The sequence below is a fragment of the Scylla paramamosain genome, unplaced genomic scaffold, assembly GCF_035594125.1.
Source record: "Scylla paramamosain isolate STU-SP2022 unplaced genomic scaffold, ASM3559412v1 Contig24, whole genome shotgun sequence".
Taxonomy (NCBI): Eukaryota; Metazoa; Arthropoda; class Malacostraca; order Decapoda; family Portunidae; genus Scylla; species Scylla paramamosain.
In genome coordinates, this window is record NW_026973689.1 from 802476 (window position 1) to 823083 (window position 20608).

At 42.6% G+C, this 20608-nt stretch overlaps 1 long non-coding RNA gene across 1 annotated transcript; it reads right to left on the reverse strand.

The window, feature by feature from the left end:
- Positions 1 to 5235: 5235 nt before the first annotated feature.
- On the reverse strand, positions 5236 to 11042 carry LOC135097526 (uncharacterized). The gene is made up of 2 exons (XR_010265766.1): positions 10800 to 11042; positions 5236 to 5978 (listed from the first exon to the last, which is right to left on the reverse strand). It is a non-coding gene; the product is annotated as an uncharacterized LOC135097526 (long non-coding RNA).
- Between the last annotated feature and the right edge of the window lie 9566 nt (positions 11043 to 20608).

Genomic DNA, 20608 nt, shown 5'->3' on the forward strand with positions numbered 1-20608 from the left:
AGTGGAAGGAACGGGGCATGGGGGCCATTAACATTCTGAGGAACAAGCAGAAGAAGGCTGTAAGTGGTTGGGTTAGGTTTATGTGTGTGTGTGTGTGTGTGTGTGTGTGTGTGTGTGTGTGTTGACTGGGCTGTCTCATATGGGATTACCAGCCTAATATTGTGACAGACAGACAAGCAGAAAGACAGACAGATAGATTATTATCACTATATTATTACCAGTCATTAATTCAAATAGATAGATTATTATTATTGTTATTATTATTTTATCACCAGCCATGAATTCTCTCCTTATTTTTCAGGTGGAGTTTGTTCAGCAGCAGAATTAATGCCAGTGGTTGAGTTCAGATCCTCCAAGACACACACACACACACACACACACACAGCAGCCCCTCCACCTCCCCACAGCCCTCCACAGCCCCTGACACAGTCCCTTCACAGAACACCACATACCTCACACATACATAAGAACATAAGAACATAAGAAATAAGGGAAGCTGCAAGAAGCGACCAGGCTTACACGTGGCAGTCCCTGTATGAAATATACCTACCTATTTCCATCTGTTATCCCCATCCATAAACTTGTCTAATCTTCTCTTAAAGCTCTCTAGTGTCCTAGCACTAACAACATGATTACTGAGTCCGTTCCACTCATCTACCACTCTTTTTGAGAACAATTTTTTTCCTATCTCCATCCTAAACCCAAATTTTTCAAGCTTGTACCCATTATTTCTTGTTCTACCCTGGTTGCTGATCCTAAGAATTTTGCCTACATCCCCCTTGTTATAACCCTTATACCACTCAAAGACTTCTATCAGGTCCTCTCTTAACCAACGTATCTCTAAAGAATGTAAATTTAACAGCTTCAACCTCGCCTCATAAGGAATACTCCTCATCCCCTGTATCCTTTTAGTCATTCTCCTCTGTAGTGATTTTAATAGACCTATATCTTTCCTGTAATGTGGGGACCAGAACTGCACAGCGTAGTCTAGATGAGGTCTGACCAGCGCCAAGTATAACTTTAATATTACTTCCGGCCTTCTACTTTTAACACTCCTAAAAATCACACACACCACAGGAGCCTCACAAACAGTCTCACAGCCTTCACAAGCAGCCCCACACTCCACCACAGACACACCAGACCCACAGCCCTTCACCTCACCCACTTCCCAGCCCCCCACAGCCCCCCCCGGCCACCACAGATGAAGTCAAAGGGAGGGACTGTGGCTTCACCCCAGCCAGCCAGGACAGCCTACAGAGAGGGGGTAGTCCCAGTCAAGTCACAAAATATAGGCTTGGTTCTTCCTACAGTTTGAAGTCAATGATTGGACAGGTTCTCTTTGTTTACTTGTTATTGTTTCTCTCTTTCTCTCTCTCTCTCTCTCTCTCTCTCTCTCTCTCTCTCTCTCTCTCTCTCTCTCTCTCTCTCTCTCTCTCTCTCTCTCTCTCTCTCTCTCTCTCTCTCTCTCTCTCTCTCTCTCTCTCTCTCTCTCTCTCTCTCTCTCTGCCCTTCACTATTGTTAGGTAATAATTGCAGTAACAGCAGTAGTCATAGTTATTATTGTATGTCTTTTTAGCACTCAAGAGCAGTGTAGCAGTAGTAGCAGTAGTAGTAGTTGGCAGGAATTAAGTATAGTATTAAATATATTCTGATCCTGATTTGTGTTGCAGGCCAGACAGCTTAGTGGCAGAGCTGCAGGTGGTCCTCGTCAGCTTCCTGGTGGCACAGGTGTAGGATGGCTGGGAGCAGTGGAGGTGCCTGATGGGGCAGCTGTGCCGGGCAGAGGGGCTGCTACTGCTGCTGCTGCTGCTGCTACTGCTGCTGGGGAGAGCCACACTTGTATGGTAAGCTTCTCTCAGTCCTTCTCTAACAGGTTAATGAGGTTGTTGTTGTCGTCGTTGTTGATGTATTTTTTGTTTTTCTCTATATAAAATTGGTCTCTCTCTCTCTCTCTCTCTCTCTCTCTCTCTCTCTCTCTCTCTCTCTCTCTCTCTCTCTCTCTCTCTCTCTCTCTCTCTCTCTCTCTCTCTCTCTCTCTCTCTCTCTCTCTCTCTCTCTCAAGTTAGCTTAGTGGTAGTGGTAGTAATAACAGTAGGAGTAGCAGCATTAGTAGTAGTAGGAACACCATACACTTAACACTCCCAACTCTCCCTTCCAGACCCTAGTAGTAGCAGCAGTAGTAGTATCAACACTAACCACTCATTATTTCTCTACTGGTGATCTTCTGGCTTTCCTTACTGAGTCTTGGTCATCCTCTTTGAGAGATTTTGGTGAAACTTTTGCTGTTGCCTTGGACATATCAAAAGCTTTTGATAGAGTCTGTCACAAAGCTTTCATTTCAAACTATCCTCCTACGGCTTCTATCCATCTCTCTGTAACTTCATCTCAAGTTTTCTTTCTGACCATTCTATTGATGCTGTGGTAGACGGTCACTGTTCTTCTCCTAAATCTATTAACGGTGGTGTTCCTCAGGGTTCTGTCCTGTCACCACTCTTCCTATTATTCATCAGTGACTTTCTAAAACCAAACTTGTTGTCCTATGCACTCCTATACTGATGATACCACTCTACACTTATCCATGTCTTTTCATAGACGTCCAACCCTTCAGGAAATAAACAGTTCACGCAGGGAAGCCACAGAATGCCTCACTTCTGATCTCTCTAAAATCTCTGACCAAACCAAAAACCAAATTTGGGCAGACCAAACTAGTTATTGCTCACTGCCTAAAAAAAATCAATTCTTCCATTTATCACCTCGACACAACCTTCCAGACAACTATCCCCTCTTCTTCAATGACACTCAGCTGTCCTCCTCTTCTACACTGCCACACTCCCCTGCCTGTTTTCCCTTGGTACAAGCTTCTCATGTGATGGCTCACCCATAATTCTCCTCACATAATGGGTTCTGGCAAGCTTGACAGTGAAGAAAAGTGTTGCGATGGTGTTTGTTCAAGAAGGGATCAGTAATTGTGAGACAGGAAGGAAGATGGCAAATTCAGAAGCAGCCATCATCTGGGTGGCGGACGGAGGCCGCTCACCCCCGGTCATCCTGCAGCTCACAGGTCTCTTCTGACCAGGAGAAAGATGGCGTGGCAATTAAGTGTTCACCATGCATGTGTTTTGTCAACTTATTATTCCTGTATCTGTCTTCCTTTTTTGCCCTTAGACTTTCTCTCAGGAGTGGCAGCTGTGCCCAGCCCTGGTACAGCCCTGGCTGGCCCCTTGTGTCACAGCTGTCTGTGATCTCCCCGTCTTCTTTCCAGACCCATGGTTACTGACCTCGACTCAAACACCATCGTGGCACTCTCTTCCCTGTTAAACTTGCCGGGATCCATTGTAATGTAAGGGGTATTGAATGTGAGCGATGAAACAAGAAGGTAGTGGCAAGGGGGAAATGTACAGGGGAGCGCAGGAGAGACGCCTCTCTCCACTGTGCCTGACAGTCTCTCAGTGATTGAAAGACTGAGCATAACATCTTCAGGGCACGTGAGTTGCCATGTATGACAATTTGGCACTTTTTCCATGTCTTCTTATTTGAGTAGACATATCATATCTTGTCATAGTGAAAAGTCTAGTTTATCCTGTATGTGGAGACCTTCAAGTTACAATACAGCCCACTGCTTTAAGAGTTAAATGTGCATGTCAGTGTTTTCTGTCGTGCCTTCTTTGCTGTGTAATGTGGTGAAATGGTTAAATTCTGGACTGAGTTGTGAGTCATGCAGCAGGAGTACAGATGTGCGTCTTCCCCGCAGGTGGTAACACGGAGAGGAAGTGGAAGAAAGCTTGGAACGCTCCCATAACTCAGGAGCAAGAGGTACACCATACTGGAACCTTGTGACTGACAGGTGGCTGTGACTGCAGGAACCAATTCATGTGAACACTGTGTTTTGTTGCTACACTTGAGAATCCTCTATCCTAAATTTAAAAATCTAAGATTTTAATTGTGTCATGTTTTGTCACATTTTTTTGCCCCACCAAAAAATTGATAACCAGAGCTTGATTTACTGCCATGGGAGGTATCAGAAATTGGCAAGTTGTTATTCAAAAAAACTGGGGAAATCTAAAATCTGTACCACTCACTCCCAACAATTTTGGATAAGGAATCCTCAACTGTATGTAATCAGAGTATTGTTGAGAGTCTGTGTGTGTGTGTGTGTGTGTGTGTGTGTGTGTATGAATCCTTATGTATGTATGTGCAGGATAAGAGGAAAGTTGTTAATAAGATTAGTAAATGCATGGAGGAGAGGCGTGCTCTTACCAAGATTAGAAGAACAGCAAGTGTGAAAATAGTGGTACAGGATAGCAAGAGAGGCAGTGTGTGGGCTGGGTAAGTGCACGTGTGGTACTTTTATTAAGAGTGACTAGGATGGATGAGCATTACCGGTGGGGCGTGTTGTGTGTGTTACTGAAGAGGGTTAGAAGGAATGGTTTGCAGTGATCAGTGTGAAATAAGAGATGTGTAGCTTGGGTTTTTTGTTGAGAGATGTGCACGTGAAAGGTGTTTGGCGAAAAATAAGGATGTTTTTTTGAGGAATTTATGGATATAAAAAGATAAGATATGGAAGAGTTGTGGGTTGTTTGAGGATTGTTTTGGCCAGGTGATGGGCTGTTAAAGGGAGTGAAATGTTTGTAAAAAGTAAAAAGCCAGCATTTGAGTGATAGAATTAGTGTGTATGTGTGATACAGGTTCACGTCTTCATAACTATCCATTTTCCCCAAATTGCGTTACTCTTTTGCAGATCTCACTTGTGTTGGCTAACATTCTGTCTGCAATCAGTCCGGTAGTGCCATGTTGCAGGCTCTGACGTCAGGAAGAGCCAAATGGAGGGTGTGTCTACAGCCAGTACTGGGTGTGCTGCTGCTGTACAAGTGCCCCAAGCCAGCTGACTCCACCAGTGTATTATCTAGTCCAGGTTGCATTGCTGTGTGTATGACTTGTATGTCTTTGCCAATAAATAAATTTGTGACTACTATTATATATGTGAAATAAATATATAGTTTGCTAACAACAATGTGCTGGTATAGTGTAAAATAAATATTTGGTGGTAACAATTCATGCCCTCAAGGTAATAAAAAAAAAGTGCCAGGATTGGCCCAAGGCCCAAAAATAAAGTTTAAGGTATGATTTGCACAGAAGCCCCATCCCAACGAAACCAGTTGCTGGGACAGGGCTTCTATGCGTTTTTTTTTCAGGGCATGACCTGTACTCTGCCTGAAACTTTATTTACACAAGATGGAATACTGAATGTTTATTGTTTTACTGTGAATGTTAAGTGAATAAATACACAACAGGATAATAAACATGGCACTTGTTTTCTTTAATACTGAAGTGCTGGAATGTACAAAACTTGTCCCAACCCTGAATGAAGGTGGTGGTGGTGGTGGTGGTGGTGGTGCTTGTTGAGTACAGAAGAGAGGGACTTCCTACATTCTTCCTTCCCAGACTGGAGTGGATTGGAGAACATTTGCAGCAGGGTCTCGGAGTAACAACACTTGCAAATTCTTGTGTCTTTGTGTCAACTTGAGTGAGGAGCAAACTCTTCCTGGTGAAACTGCCCACAACTCTTGTGCCTCTGCAGGTGTTGAAGGTTGCCTGTTGGTCCTGCCACGACTTAAGGGAATTTCACGCGTTCTTCCTGCCGTCAACTGCTTGACAGTCTTCCTCCTGCTTAAAATTCTTGCCACACTCTTCTTACTGCAACTTGACTCTTCCTTGATTGCAATGAAAACTCTTGTACCAGGCCCTCTGTTTTGTCCTGACAATACTTAACACCTCTTGTAGGGCTTGAAGGCTTGAAGGTCGTGATGCTCGGCCTCTCTTCCTGGTGAAGCTTGATTCCCCAATTGCAATGGAGTATGTCAGGCCCAGCGTGACAGCACTATTTGATAACCAGATGCCAATATTGCAGAAGCAGGTGTTGATAGAGATTCCTGCAGGCTGTTCATAGGATGGTGAAGTGGATGCCACACACTTCACACCTGCAAGGAATACAGACCATTAGTTCCTAGACACGAAGTTTGTTGTATGTGCTGAGATTCCTTGTAATGTGTTTGATAACTGATTCCCTACAAAACTCAAAACAAAAATACGTCTCTCTTAGGCATAGGAGATGTGCCAAGATTCCCTAAAAAAATTAAGACTACACAAGAAATATCATAGGAAAACGGAAAAAGTTTGACAAGCACTGCACAAGCACTCTCAAACTAAATTTATCTGTGCTGTATACCTTTCACCTAACTCTTCTGACTATAAGAAATTCTTTGTGACTACTTAACTTCCAAAGTGGAGCACATTCTGACCCTCTTCCCTTTTGCAGAGATCTCCATTCTTGGAGACTTCAATGTTCACCACCAGCTTTGGCTTTCCTCTCCCTTCACTGACCATCCTGGTGAACTAGCCTACAACTTTGCTATCCTCCATGACCTAGAGCAATTGGTGCAACACCCTACTCGTATTCCTGACCGTCTTGGAGATACGCTCAACATTCTTGACCTTTTCCTGACCTCTAATCTTTCTGTTTATGCCGTCACCCTTTCTTCTCCATTGGGCTCCTCCGATCACAATCTCATATCTGTATCTTGTCCTATCGCTCCAATCCCTCCTCAAGATCCCCCTAAGTGAAAGTGCCTCTGGCGTTTTGCCTCTGCTAGTTGAGAGGACCTGAGGAGGTATTTTGCTGATTTTCCTAAGAATGACTACTGCTTCCATGTCCCGTCTTTGTGTGCTGAGCGCATAACAGAGGTGATAGTGTCTGGCATGGAGGCGTACATTACTCACTCTCTTTCTCGACCTAAACCTTCCAAACCTCGGTTTAACACAGCTTGTTCTCGTGCTATACATGATAGAGAGGTACCCCACAAAAGGTACTTAAACCTTCCATCATCAGTATCTCATGCACTTTATATTTCTGCCCCGAACCATGCCAAGTCTGATCTCCAACTAGCCAAAAACTCCTTCATTAACAGAAAGTGTCAAAACCTTTCAAGATCTAACTCCCCTAGTAACTTCTGGCATCTAGCCTAAAATATCTCCAATAACTTTGCTTCTTCTTTCCCTCCTTTATTTCAATCAGATGACACCACTGCTATCACATCCATTTCTAAAGCTGAACTCTTTGCTCAAACCTTTGCTAAAAACTCTATCTTGGATAATTCTGGGTTTGTTCCTTCCTCTCCTCCACCCACTGACTACTTCATGCTACCTATTAAAATTTTTCGCAATGATGTTTTCCATGTCCTCGCTGGCCTAAACCCTCGGAAGGCTTATGGACCTGATGGGGTCCCTCCTATTGTTCTCCGAAACTGTGCCTCCGTGCTTGCACCTTGCCTAGTCAAACTCTTTCAGCTCTGTCTGTCAACATCTACCTCCTTCTTGCTGGAAGTTTGCCTACATTCAGCCTGTTCCTAAAAAGGGTGACCGTTCTAATCCCTCAAACTACCGTCCTATTGCTTTAATATCCTGCCAATCCAAAGTTTTTGAATCTATCCTCAATAGGAAGATTCTTAAACATCTATCACTTCACAACCTTCTATCTGATCTCCAGTATGGGTTCCATCAAGGCCGCTCTACTGGTGATCTTCTGGCTTTCCTTACTGAGTCTTGGTCATCCTCTTTGAGAGATTTTGGTGAAACTTTTGCTGTTGCCTTGGACATATCAAAAGCTTTTGATAGAGTCTGGCACAAAGCTTTGATTTCCAGACTACCCTCCTACAGCTTCTATCCTTCTCTCTATAACTTCATCTCAAGTTTCCTTTCTGACCGTTCTATTGCTACTGTGGTAGACGGTCACTGATCTCCTAAATCTATTAACAGTGGTGTTCCTCTGGGTTCTGTCCTGTCACCCACTCTCTTCTTATTATTCATTAATGATCTTCTAAACCAAACTTCTTGTCCTATCCACCCCTACGCTGATGATACCACCCTGCACTTTTCCACGTCTTTTCATAGACGTCCAACACTTCAGGAAGTAAACATTTCACGCAGGGAAGCCACAGAACGCTTGACTTCTGATCTTTCTAAAATTTCTGATTCGGGTAGAACAAACTTGATATTGTTCAATGCCTCAAAAACTCAATTCCTCCATCTATCAACTCAACACAACCTTCCAGACAACTATCCCCTCTTCTTCAATGACATTCAACTATCCCCCTCTTCTACACTGAACATCCTCGGTCTGTCCTTTACTTATAATCTGAACTGGAAACTTCACATCTCATCTCTAGCTAAAACAGCTTCTATGAAGTTAGGTGTTCTGAGACGTCTCCGCCAGTTTTTCTGACCCTCCCAGCTACTAACTCTGTACAAGATCCTTATCCGTCCATGTATGGAGTATGCTTCACATGTCTGGGGGGTTCCACTCATACTGCTCTTTTAGACAGGGTGGAATCAAAAGCTTTTCGTCTCATCAACTCCTCTCCTCTAACTGACTGTCTTCAGCCTCTCTCTAACCGCCGCAATGTTGCATATCTAGCTGTCTTTTACCGCTATTTTCATGCTAACTGTTCTTCTGATCTTACTAACTGCATGCCTCCTCTCCTCCCATGGCCTCGCTGTACAAGACTTTCATCTTTCTCTCACCCCTATTCTGTCCACCTCTCTAACGCAAGAGTTAACCAGTATTCTCATTCATTCATCCCTTTCTCTGGTAAACTCTGGAACTCCCTGCTTGCTTCTGTATTTTCACCTTCCTATGACTTGAATTCCTTCAAGAGGGAGGTTTCAAGACACTTATCCTTCAATTTTTTAACTCCCGGTTTGGAGCCTTTTATGGGACTGGCATTTCAGTGGGCATTTTTTTTTAATTGGATTTTTGTTGCCCTTGGTCAGTGTCCCTCCTACATAAAAAAAAAAAAAAAAATGATGTGAGAACTGTGCCGAGATTTAATATGAAATGTGTCTAAATTCCATACTGTCACATTCAAGAAACGAAAATTGAAAGAAAGGAAAGCACCGGTTAGAGAAAATTTGAAAAGTACGGCAGTTTAACGTTTGAAGCCAAGAAATGTGTTTGATATACATGTCCCTATTATAATTTAAAAGCAAAAATTTGAAGAATGATGTAGAGTAGAAGAAAACACCAGATAGAAGAAATCTGCATGGCATCACAGAAATTTCAATGACACCACAATATATACACAAGTTTAAAAGATGAACCTGATTAAAAAAAATGCTATCTCTGCACTCATGAAAAACACAAATAAAAATTTAAAATTTGAAAAGAAGTCATTTTAAACTTTGGCCCACACCTTTTATTAGTTTTATTTATAGACAGTTTAAGGTTCCAGAAATACAACAATTTTAAGTGTAGTCCATCGTTTTGAAACCCACTATATAAAGAAAAGGTCAGATAAGGGAAAGAATTTTGAAGCCAAATACATGAGCAAATATAGGACAAGAAAATATTTATCAGATGAATAACAAATTAGGAAAAAAAACTATTTAAAATAAGCCAACTTTGAGGTGAACCGGGTAAAAAAGAAAATAAATAAAAATAAATAAAAATCTGCTTTAATAGAACAAAGCAGCATTAAAAAAGTCTAATGCAAATTTAGAATGTAAATGTGTGTGTGTGTGTGTGTGTGTGTGTGTGTGTGTGTGTGTGTGTGTGTGTGTGTGAAGGGGTTGTGTGTGTGTGTGTGAAGGGGTTATATTTTTTTTGAGTGCATGACCATTCTTTTGGCTGCCTGACTAGGTTTTTGAGTGCATCACCAGTTTTTTTTAAGTGTCACCAGTTTTTTGAGTGCATCACCAGTTTTTTTTTTTTAGTGCACCACCAGGTTTTTGAGTGTCACCAGATTTTTTGAGTGTCACCATTTTTGAGTGTATCACCAGTTTTTTTTTGAGTGTCACCAGATTTTTGAGTGCATCACCAGTTTTTTTGTCATTAATATTTTGTGTGTGTGTGATCGCCTGGGCGTGTGTGAGCGCGTGGGTATGAGAGCGCATGGGTATGAGAGCGCGTGGACATAAGAGTGCGTGGGTGTGAGAGTGCGTGGGTGTGAGAGTGCGTGGGTGTGCGAGTGCGTGGGTGTGCGAGTGCGTGGGTGTGAGAGTGCGTGGGTGTGCGAGTGCGTGGGTGTGCGAGTGCGTGGGCGTATGTGTGAGCGTGCGTGGGTGTGAATGTGCGTGGGTGTGCATATACCGTTACTAAAGGTAGGTAGGTGTGTGTGTGTGTGTGTGTGTGTGTGTGTGTGTGTGTGTGTGTATGATAATGAATAAGGGAAATAATGATCGTAGTTAACAAGCCAACTGCCACTCAGCACAGCGAATAAGCAGAGGGACCACAAAATAGCAGCCACGGACACACCAATCCAACATGATTTTACGTGCTTATATAATATATTCTCAAATTCACTTCCTTAATTATCACCTCAGTAAGCTTAATCAGACGTCAATCACCTGGACAAACAAGCAACCAACTTACCATCTGATCAGCATACTTCTCTCACCTGACAAATTAAATAACGTCACCTGCAGTCTAATCACCCTTGCAGCTTATTCCCTCGCAAATTGCTAAACTTCTATAACTTCCCATCTCTCACCTGATAAGCTTAACTACGTCACTTTGCCAGTGTTGTAATCACCATCTGTTTAACCTAATCACACCTACCCAACCTCACCTGGTCAACCTACATCAGGTCAGCCTAATCACATTACCTAACGTGGCGTATCTAATCACCAAACATGGACCCATCCTTATTCTCACGTATTCATCCTTATCATTCATAATCTCATAGGTTACGCCTTAATTCCACCCACTGAATAATAATCTAACAATCTTCCTATTACCAAACTCTTACCTTCACTCCTTCACCGCCTCCTTCAGGCTTCCGCCACAAGACCACCGCACCTCGACCTCTCTCTCTCGCTGCGAGTCGTGGAAGGGGCCGAGCGGGGACGCCAGGTTGGGGGAAAACGAGACAATGATCCCTATTCTGAAACACTTCTGCGCCGCACCTCCACTAAACTGATAAGACTCTAAATGAAGTTGCACAGGTTTTCAAAAGATGTTTTTATGGTTCTAGTGACAGATTAACACGATTTCTATATTATTAACAGGGGAAATGCATTTTAAACCCGGCTATTCAGAACCTATCATCATTTGAAAAGAAAAAAAAATGTGGTGAGACAAATGAAGCGTTTCAGAACACGTAGGTGTTGTTTTGCTTGTTGTCCACTGTATAAAAGGTGTAACGCGTGTTTCTGCAAATACTGAAAGAGGTGAAGGAACGTGCAATTCTAAGTAGGAAATGTTCTATACACATATGCATTTTAAGGCCTTGTTTCCCCGTCAGAGGAGTTGAAAATGTATGGGACTCGCGGGTGTGCTGCTATGCGTGTAGCTGACGTGAAGAACAGACGGCTGCATTGTCGCAGCCTCGGAGGTGCCACTTATTTAATCTTATTTTTTGCAGGCTGTGGAATATTACAGTATCTTATAACAAGACAAATGGTATTAAAAAGCATGTGATATACCAATAAGCATTACACGACAACATTATTGCGGTGATTATAAGTACTCCTTTAAAATGCTAAGTGGCATCATCACTCAGCTGTTTTCAAGGTCGCTCGGACTCGGTGCCCTCCCCCGCTCCTCCCTCGTTTCGATGATGCCACGTAGTATTTTACAGGGGGGGGGGGAGAGAGAGAGAGAGAGAGAGAGAGAGAGAGAGAGAGAGAGAGAGAGAGAGAGAGAGAGAGAGAGTAGCGCGCCGGTAGAGAAGCTAAGCATTAAGAAGCTGTTTCATTATAATTTCCTACGAGGCTGTTTCTTACGACGCTCCTTCCCCGACGCGCGCGCGCGCGCGCGTGTGTGTGTGTGTGTGTGTGTGTGTGTGTGTGTGTGTGTGTGTGCTTATTTGTATAGCAGTATGTCGTTCTGTGTAAGCTCGTTTTAAGCGGGCATACGTTTGGTTTAATTAAATGCCAATAAACACCAATATCACTGTAATAAAAAAAAGAGACGAACGTAGATATTAAACACTACTGAGAGAGAGAGAGAGAGAGAGAGAGAGAGAGAGAGAGAGAGAGAGAGAGAGAGAGAGAGAGAGAGAGAGAGAGAGAGAGAGAGATTGTATATTGAATCAAAACTCCAACCGCCAGAGTCTGAAGATAAATCAACATAATAATTTTTGGGCAAGTCAGCAGACAAACCTCGCAGCCTTCACACTACCATTGGGTGACACCGCGCTTCGTTAGTGCCACACAAAGCTGTTCTGGGAAGGAGTGGCACGTTTGCAAGGCGTGGCACTGCTCACTACAACGTCGCCACACATTTAGGGAAGTACTCTAGTGATACGAAATAAAAAAAAAAGTCTGGGTAACTGTGAAGGATAGACAATGTATGCTTCCTTTTTTTCATTTGATTCTGTTCATTTAGTCTGCCTGGGTGAGTAATGTAATAATTTCACCATGCTGTCATTGAACCCCTGGGCAATAATAAGACTGGAATAATAAGAGTGCTACTGTGAAGGAAAAACGCCATGTTTCTTTTTTTTTTCTATCAGTTTTGTTCAACTCCGGCTTCTTTTTTGGTTGGGTGAGCAATGTAATGATTTCACTAAACTACGGTGAAGTACTCTAGTGATTTGAAATGATAAGGCTGCCTGGATGGCACTGTGAAGGGAGGAGAACAATATATATTTTTCCTTTAAATTTTGTTCCATTTCGTCTGTTTTTATTTATTTATTTATTTTCTTTTATGTAGGAACGAAGTAATAATGCTCACGTGTTGTGCCGCACGGTGTACTGCCCAGGAATGTAGTACGTGTAATGTGCCAACGTGCCAACAGCTGACCCTTCTATTCCTCAGCCACGGTTACAAAAATGAAAGGATACTCTGGGCATAAACACCACCTGCCGCCAGTGTTACCTGATGACACTTGAAGGTGGTGAGTTGATGAATGTCTCCACTTGGCGGGAACTGTCCGTTGTGTGTCGTGTGACGTCATGAGGTGTGTGTGTGTGTGTGTGTGTGTGTGTGTGTGTGCGAGAGAGAGAGAGAGAGAGAGAGAGAGAGAGAGAGAGAGAGAGAGAGAGAGAGAGAGAGAGAGAGAGAGAGAGAGAGAGAGAGAGAGAGAGAGAGCAATAAATCACGATTTGCATTGTTCTAGGCATTGACGTGTTTCATTTTTAGTGTTGTACATTCTCTCTCTCTCTCTCTCTCTCTCTCTCTCTCTCTCTCTCTCTCTCTCTCTCTCTCTCTCTCTCTCTCTCTCTCTCTCTCTCTCTCTCTCTCTCTAGTGAATGAATGAAGGTATAGGAGTGAGGCGTAAGAGTAAAGGAGTGACTAAAAGCAAGGGGCGGAGGTGCTTTAACACCCTTAAAAAATTTCATCATACAGCAGAGCTACAACACAGACCAGAGAAATTTGCATGTCACACTCAATACAACCTGTGTCTATGAAGGAGTGAGTCACCCCAGTGCTGCAAGAAAATTATGCCTCTTTATCCGGTACCACCAAAAAAAGAAAAAAATAAATAAACTAGAAGACAGAGAAATTTGTAAAAAAAAAACACAGAACATAGGTATCTCTATAAATTACCTGTTCTGTCTGATTACGACTGACTCACTGTTCCATATGTTTCACAGGCTACTGTGTGGAATTGTTTTGCGGACATTGAGCAAAGATGTTAGCAGCCTTGTCCCAGTAGTTTGTGTGTGTTTGCGTATTAATCCTCACTGATATATATATAATTTATATATATATATATATATATATATATATATATATATATATATATATATATATATATATATATATATATATATATATATATATATATATATATATATATATATATATATATATATATATATTTTTTTTTTTCTTGAAGATAAACAATTTTCTATACTGTCAAAAGTTCCCCAATTTTCAGGTTTTTCATGCATTTCTTACAGCAGATTTCCCAATAATATTATAAACACTCTCAGTGGTCAGAAGAGTTACTACCAGTACGTATCATTCAAAGTCACTAGTATCGAGCTAAGAATGTAGGAGTGAGATCTACACACCCAAGACGAGGCACAGGTCAGGATTAAGAGACAGGATTCGGATGAGTCCTCTCTTTGAAGACACAGTAACCTCGAGGAGCCAGCTGCTTTCTTGCTCTGAGGATAGCTCTCTCTCTCTCTCTCTCTCTCTCTCTCTCTCTCTCTCTCTCTCTCTCTCTCTCTCTCTCTCTCTTCAATTTTTGCTCTTAGAAAGCTCACACACGCACTTACACACAATTTACCAAAGTTTAACCCCTCGACCCCCTGTCTTGCCTGGAACTGAGGCAGACTGTCCGTGGCGGTTCCCGGAGGCTGGGCAAGAACGCACGGGAAAGAGCAAACCTTACACTGCCGCGACTACAATTTCAACACGGGATTAATAATTCAAACACGATGCCAGTCACCTCGCACATACAGAGTTTCCACCCTCCTTAACGCAAAGATTTGGGTCCGCGAACGAAAAGAAAAGAAAAAAAGTATTAATAATAAAAAGTTAAAGGTCTGTTACGTTCTGGGGAGTATTAAGTAAGATTAAGGTCCGCATTCTTGAATATTCCAGGTTCTATCTCCAACACTTTTTATAGACTATAGTGCGAGTCACACAGCCACGCAACCAGGTGGAGGAGCTTTACATCACTGGAAATGGACAAGGTGCAGGTGAGTCAATCACCACCAGCCACACTATATTACCACACTCGCTCAGAACTGTAAACATTTCAGTGTAAGTAACAATACACTCAAAGTGACCCCACAGGAGTTGTCAGGAAACGTACAAGTGGCGCCACCAACTCCTCCACTTCACTCACTCAACCCAAGCTATTCCAGTCCCTCAAGCCAAGGCTGTCTCGCTCAGCTGGCTCCCAAAGGCCACAGCTGCCATGTCTTACTGAGTCCTTCAGGCCCGGACTGCCCTGCTGGACTGTGTCCTTCGGGCACGGACTGTACCGACAAATTGCAAAATATAACTTCATACTGCACCGCCCCGGCCTGGATTGTCCTACTCCCGGACACTTGTTCCAGCAGTCTACCTTTAGCCTTTTTGTTAACAGTGCGACAGTCAGGTGGCTTCCAGGTTTTGTTCTCCCTAAGACTTGAGCTCTTCCTAAAGGAAGGATCAGAACACGTCCACAGCTGTGGAACTGATTCCGTGGCTTTCCTTACTCCAGCCTTTTTCTTTGTCTTTTAGAGAACGCCACTGACAGGCATTCCATTCACTTTTTGTTTGCAGCGCCTGCCCGGCGGCGCTGCCTTCATACATGTGAAAGTAAAGAAAGAAGAGACTGAGAGAAAATAAACAAGACCAAAGTTGCTATTTTGATCCATGTATATTGTTAGTGTACTTCTCCACGTCATGAAGAGTTATTTAAGGAAAATGTATTTGTTGTTGTTTTGATAAAAGAGAACTCTTCCTAAGCCAGCACTCCACCACCACAACTACCACAACCGCCTCTGTTGCCTCCAATACTTCTACCACCACCACTACAGTACTATCACTGCCGCTGCAGAACCATTGCCTCACGTCAGACCCTCGAGGCTCACTCAGCTTCGGCGCAGCGTTGCCCTGAACGGCGCCGACCGACCAAAGCCTCCGCGTCACCTTGGAATTTTCAGCACAGAAGAGAGTGCAATTGAGAGTATTGTGTTTATGCCGTCCTAAGAGGGCACACTGGGGACCGGCAGCCTTTCTAATGCCTTCCTTTGCTCGCTTTCATTACTAGTGACCATTTTTCCCCTTTTTTTTCTATGTTTCCTTTCCCCTGCGCGAAATGACAATATTCGTGACGGTGTGTCTGCAGGGGACGGTCAGGGTAAATACGGGTGTTGCTCGCTCTTATCTCTGAAAATGTTTTGCTGCAAAATACGAAATGTTGCAGCGTCCTGACGGCTTCTTTGCATAGAGGGCAAGTGGGATCTCCATTGGGCTTTTTTTTTTTTTTTTTACTTTATTTTATTCTTTTGTTGGGGTTGGGAAAAAGAGATGGAGGGGGGAGGGTGGGATAGGGTTGCTCCAATTTAAAGCTGAGTGTGTTTGTACTCTCTCTCTTTCTCTCTCTCTCTCTCTCTCTCTCTCTCTCTCTCTCTCTCTCTCTCTCTCTCTCTCTCTCTCTCTCTCTCTCTCTCTCAGAAAACAAAGTGTCCCTGAATTTGTACATTTTCTTTGTGGTTTCTTCCTGTAACTGAATAATGTTATGTTTCTCGATGTGGAGGCAATGCTCATGTCAGATTTCCATTGCACTTCTGATGACAGTGATGCATTTTTACTAAAGCCATGAAATGATGCATCTTACCCGCACACTGGTCTGCTAAACTTGCTCACTGCACATTTCCCAGCCTAGCACAGTCTTCGCCTGCCTATCTACCTTTAATTGGCACCACACACACATGCACACATCATCTCCGGCGGCTCATGGTGGAAAAAGACAGTCTCGTGGACCACCCTACTACCCACGAGAAACTTAGGCTTAGCACAGCTGGCTACAAACATTCATGATAAGATCCAATAGCACACATTAGTTACCGCTGCCCCTTCATAATGAGGCTGGTCCTTGTCACGCATGTACTTCAGTCCTGAGACCACAGCAGCTACTCAGAGATTGTCACCATAATTTCTGATGTCTTCCTGAACGGCTAGTTGTGTCACAAGACGAACAGAAGGCGGTAATTCAATAACGCTCACAACTTGTCTGTAGTTCAATCTTGCATAATTATACAATATTCCCCGTCACTGTTGCATTGGCTGTATCGTGATGACATCGTGCAGGGCCACACAGGTTCACCCGTTGCCGGGCACCTCTTGAGTGGTGAGGCGACCAAGGAATTTGTAATAACCTCATATGTAAAGGCTGGCCGCTCCAGAGTCACTCTCTCGCTCTCTCTCTCTCTCTCTCTCTCTCTCTCTCTCTCTCTCTCTCTCTCTCTCTCTCTCTCTGATGGATACGACGATAACAATAAAATAACTTATAATAATTATAATAACACTACTACTACTACTACTACTACTACTGTTAGTGCTACAATAGTAGTAGTAGTAGTTTTATTATGATTATTATAAGTTATTTTATTGTTATTTTAGTGCTAATCATCACAATAAAAACAGCAAGAACATTATTATTCATTAATGATCTTCTAAACCAAACTTCTTGTCCTATCCACTCTTATGCTGATGATACCACCCTGCACTTTTCCACGTCTTTTCATAGACGTCCAACCCTTCAGGAGGTAAACATTTCATGCAGGGAAGCCACAGAACGCTTGACTTCTGATCTTTCTAAAATTTCTGATTGGGGCAGAGCAAACTTGGTATTGTTCAATGCTTCAAAAATGCCTCATCCATCTATCAACTCGACACAACCTTCCAGACAACTATCCCCTCTTCTTCAATGACACTCAACTGTTCCCCTCTTCTATAATCTGAACTGGAAACTTCACATCTCATCTCTAGCTAAAACAGCTTCTATGAAGTTAGGTGTTCTGAGACGTCTCCGCCAGTTTTTCTCACCCCCCAGCTGCTAACTCTGTACAAGGGCCTTACCTGTCCATGTATGGAGTACGCTTCACATGTCTGGGGAGGTTCCACTCATACTGCCCTTCTAGACAAGGTGGAATCAAAAGCTTTTCGTCTCATCAATTTCTCTCTTGTAACGGACTGATTTCAGCTTCTCTCTCACCGCTGCAATGTTGCATCTCTAGCTGTCTTCTACCGCTATTTTCATGCTAACTGCTCTTCTGATCTTGCTAACTGCATGCCTCCCCTCCTCCTGCGGCCTCGCTGCACAAGACTTTCTTCTTTCCCTCACCCCTATTCTGTCCACCTCTCTAACACAAGAGTTAACCAGTATTCTCAATCATTCATCATGGTAAACTCTGGAACTCCCTGCCCTCTTCTGTATTTCCACCTTCCTATGACTTGAATTCCTTAGAGAGGGAGGTTTCAAGACACTTATTGATCAATTTTTGACTACTGCTTTGACCCTTTTATGGGACTGACATTTCAGTGGGCATTTTTTTTTATTGCATTTTTGTTTTCCTTGGCCAGTGTCCTTCCTACATAAAAAATAAATAAATAAATAAATAGACAGATAAGTAAAAGAGGCCTGTATGAATAGAAGACTGAACCTTGTGGAAAAGACTAATGAAGTCCAGTGAACATATGAACATGAAAAAAAAGTTCCTCCGAGACAGTGACATTGAATACTTTCAGATTGTGTTGTATAATGTAAAGTAATGTGAAGTGGACACTGTGTGTGTCTCTACCATAGTTACCCACAGTTGTATCTGTCGTCTGGCCAGACTTGAATTTCATATCACGGATAAACAACGCCTCAAAATGCATATGTGCATAGAAACATAGAACATTTCCCGCATAGAATAACCTGCACCTTCACCTCTGACAATATCTGCAAAAACTCGTGTTACACCATATATATATATATATATATATATATATATATATATATATATATATATATATATATATATATATATATATATATATATATATATATATATATATATATATATATATATATATATATATGTGTGTGTGTGTGTGTGTGTGTGTGTAGGTAAGAGGTGGGGAGGCATACGTGTGGAGCTCGCACGATCACGTCACCGCACGTCACACAACATGAAACTTTCCTTGGTCCATCTATTCTCATCCTTCTCACCAGACGCCAGTTAGGCTATAAGCCTGTCAGCTCGATGACATCCGGACAATACTCCATCCGTCTGGGTCTTCATATTCTCTGTCCTCCATCACCTCGACCATTGTCGAGGTGATACTAAGGTCTACTAAGGCTCTCTTCAATACCTTGCTTCCATCTCTTCCTTGGTCTCCCTCGTGGTCGCCTGCCTCTTGGTATCCACTCCATATATTTCTTAGCATACCGATCTTCTTCCATTCTCTTAACATGTCCAGACCATCTCAGTCTTGCTCTATCAGCATCCTCCAGTAGCAGCGTCACTCCCAACTCTTCTCTTATTTGAACATTTCTCATCTTGTCCCTTCTTGTAACACCCCTGATTATTGAGCACTCGCATTTCGGCTGCCTGAATCTTCGATTCTAATTTTGTAGTTAAAGTCCAGCAGCAATCAGCACCATATAATAGGATTGGTATAACAAGTGTATTATAAACTATTAATTTGCATTTTGTAGGAACATGTTTATCTTTTAGTATTGGATACATCTATTGCCATGGATAAATATAACCAGCATTGCCTACATCATACTATTCATTTTTCATAGTTACTCTCTTTATCTCTAATGCATTTCAGCACGCATTATTCTAAGCTATAAACAGAGTTTCTCTTGTCTTATTTATGTAATTAAAGAACTATAACTAAGAATATAATGAATTGCCCTACGCTGGAACAACGGTACCGGGGAGGAAGGTCGATTCACGCAGCGAGAGGAGAACCAATACGAGAGGAATTCACAAACTCCTGGTAGAAAGTCAAGGGCACAACATGTGAGTGAAGGTTAATGGAAGGTCACTTGACTTTTGTGTGTTTAGTTTTCGATAAAAATACTCATTTCATCTCCGTGTAGGAAGTCAGACTGTGGGAGAGTGAAGGACCCAGAGAAGGAGGGAGAGGGACAGGGTAGGTTACTCGATTTTTACGCTCAGATTTTCACCAAATATACTTGCGTCAAGCTAGGGATGTCCTCCTGTTTGTCAACCGTAGTCTCAATACGAGCGCCCGGCAACTGAGTGAGCTGTGTTGCCTAAGCACGTCTTGTGCCTGTCAGGAATACTAAGGCAGGATAGGAACCATGCAGTGGTGAGGCTCAGATGTGCTGATGCATTAAACCATCTCACACCAAAGTAAGAGCAAGAATGGAAGTAATTGGATTATATTATTATTATTATTATTATTATTATTATTATTATTATTATTATTATTATTATTATCATTATCATTATCATTATTATTATTATCACCATTATTACCATCATCACCAATATTATTTGTTATAGCAATACTGTCATCAACACACACACACACACACACACTTATGATCATCATCAGTATCACCACTCGTCATTAAATATTAAATATTTCCTTGAAGTTCATACGGTTTTCGTGTCAGCACTCTGTCTCTTTGTGCAGGACGCCTTGCTGAGGTGATTACCTGACACGAAAGAACTGAATCCACAAACTTTCTCCAATCGTTAAGTTTGTAAGACTTGATTCAACTCAGGTTGCGGAAGGATGGCTAAAAGACTGTGTGTGTGTGTGTGTGTGTGTGTGTGTGTGTGTGTGTGTCGCGCTCATAACCGCATTCCCAGTACTCGTAAACAACTGTAGTACACAATTTCACGGGCCCTGTGGGAACTGACAACTCTCGTTCATCATGTTCCTTTAAATCTACTCGTGTGATCAAGCTCTCACATAAAAGGAGCGTCACGGAGCATGTGCGTCAGTCTGTCACCCGGCCCGCGCACTAAACAACCCGACTCTCATCACTGAGGGAGCATTGTAAGTTCTGCAACGCAGTGCAGATAATCTTATATTTCTTTTGTTAAGGAACGAAACATTTGTGCGCGCTTATCTGTGTGTGTGTGTGTGTGTGTGTGTGTGTGTGTGTGTGTGTGTGTGGACTGATGTACAAAT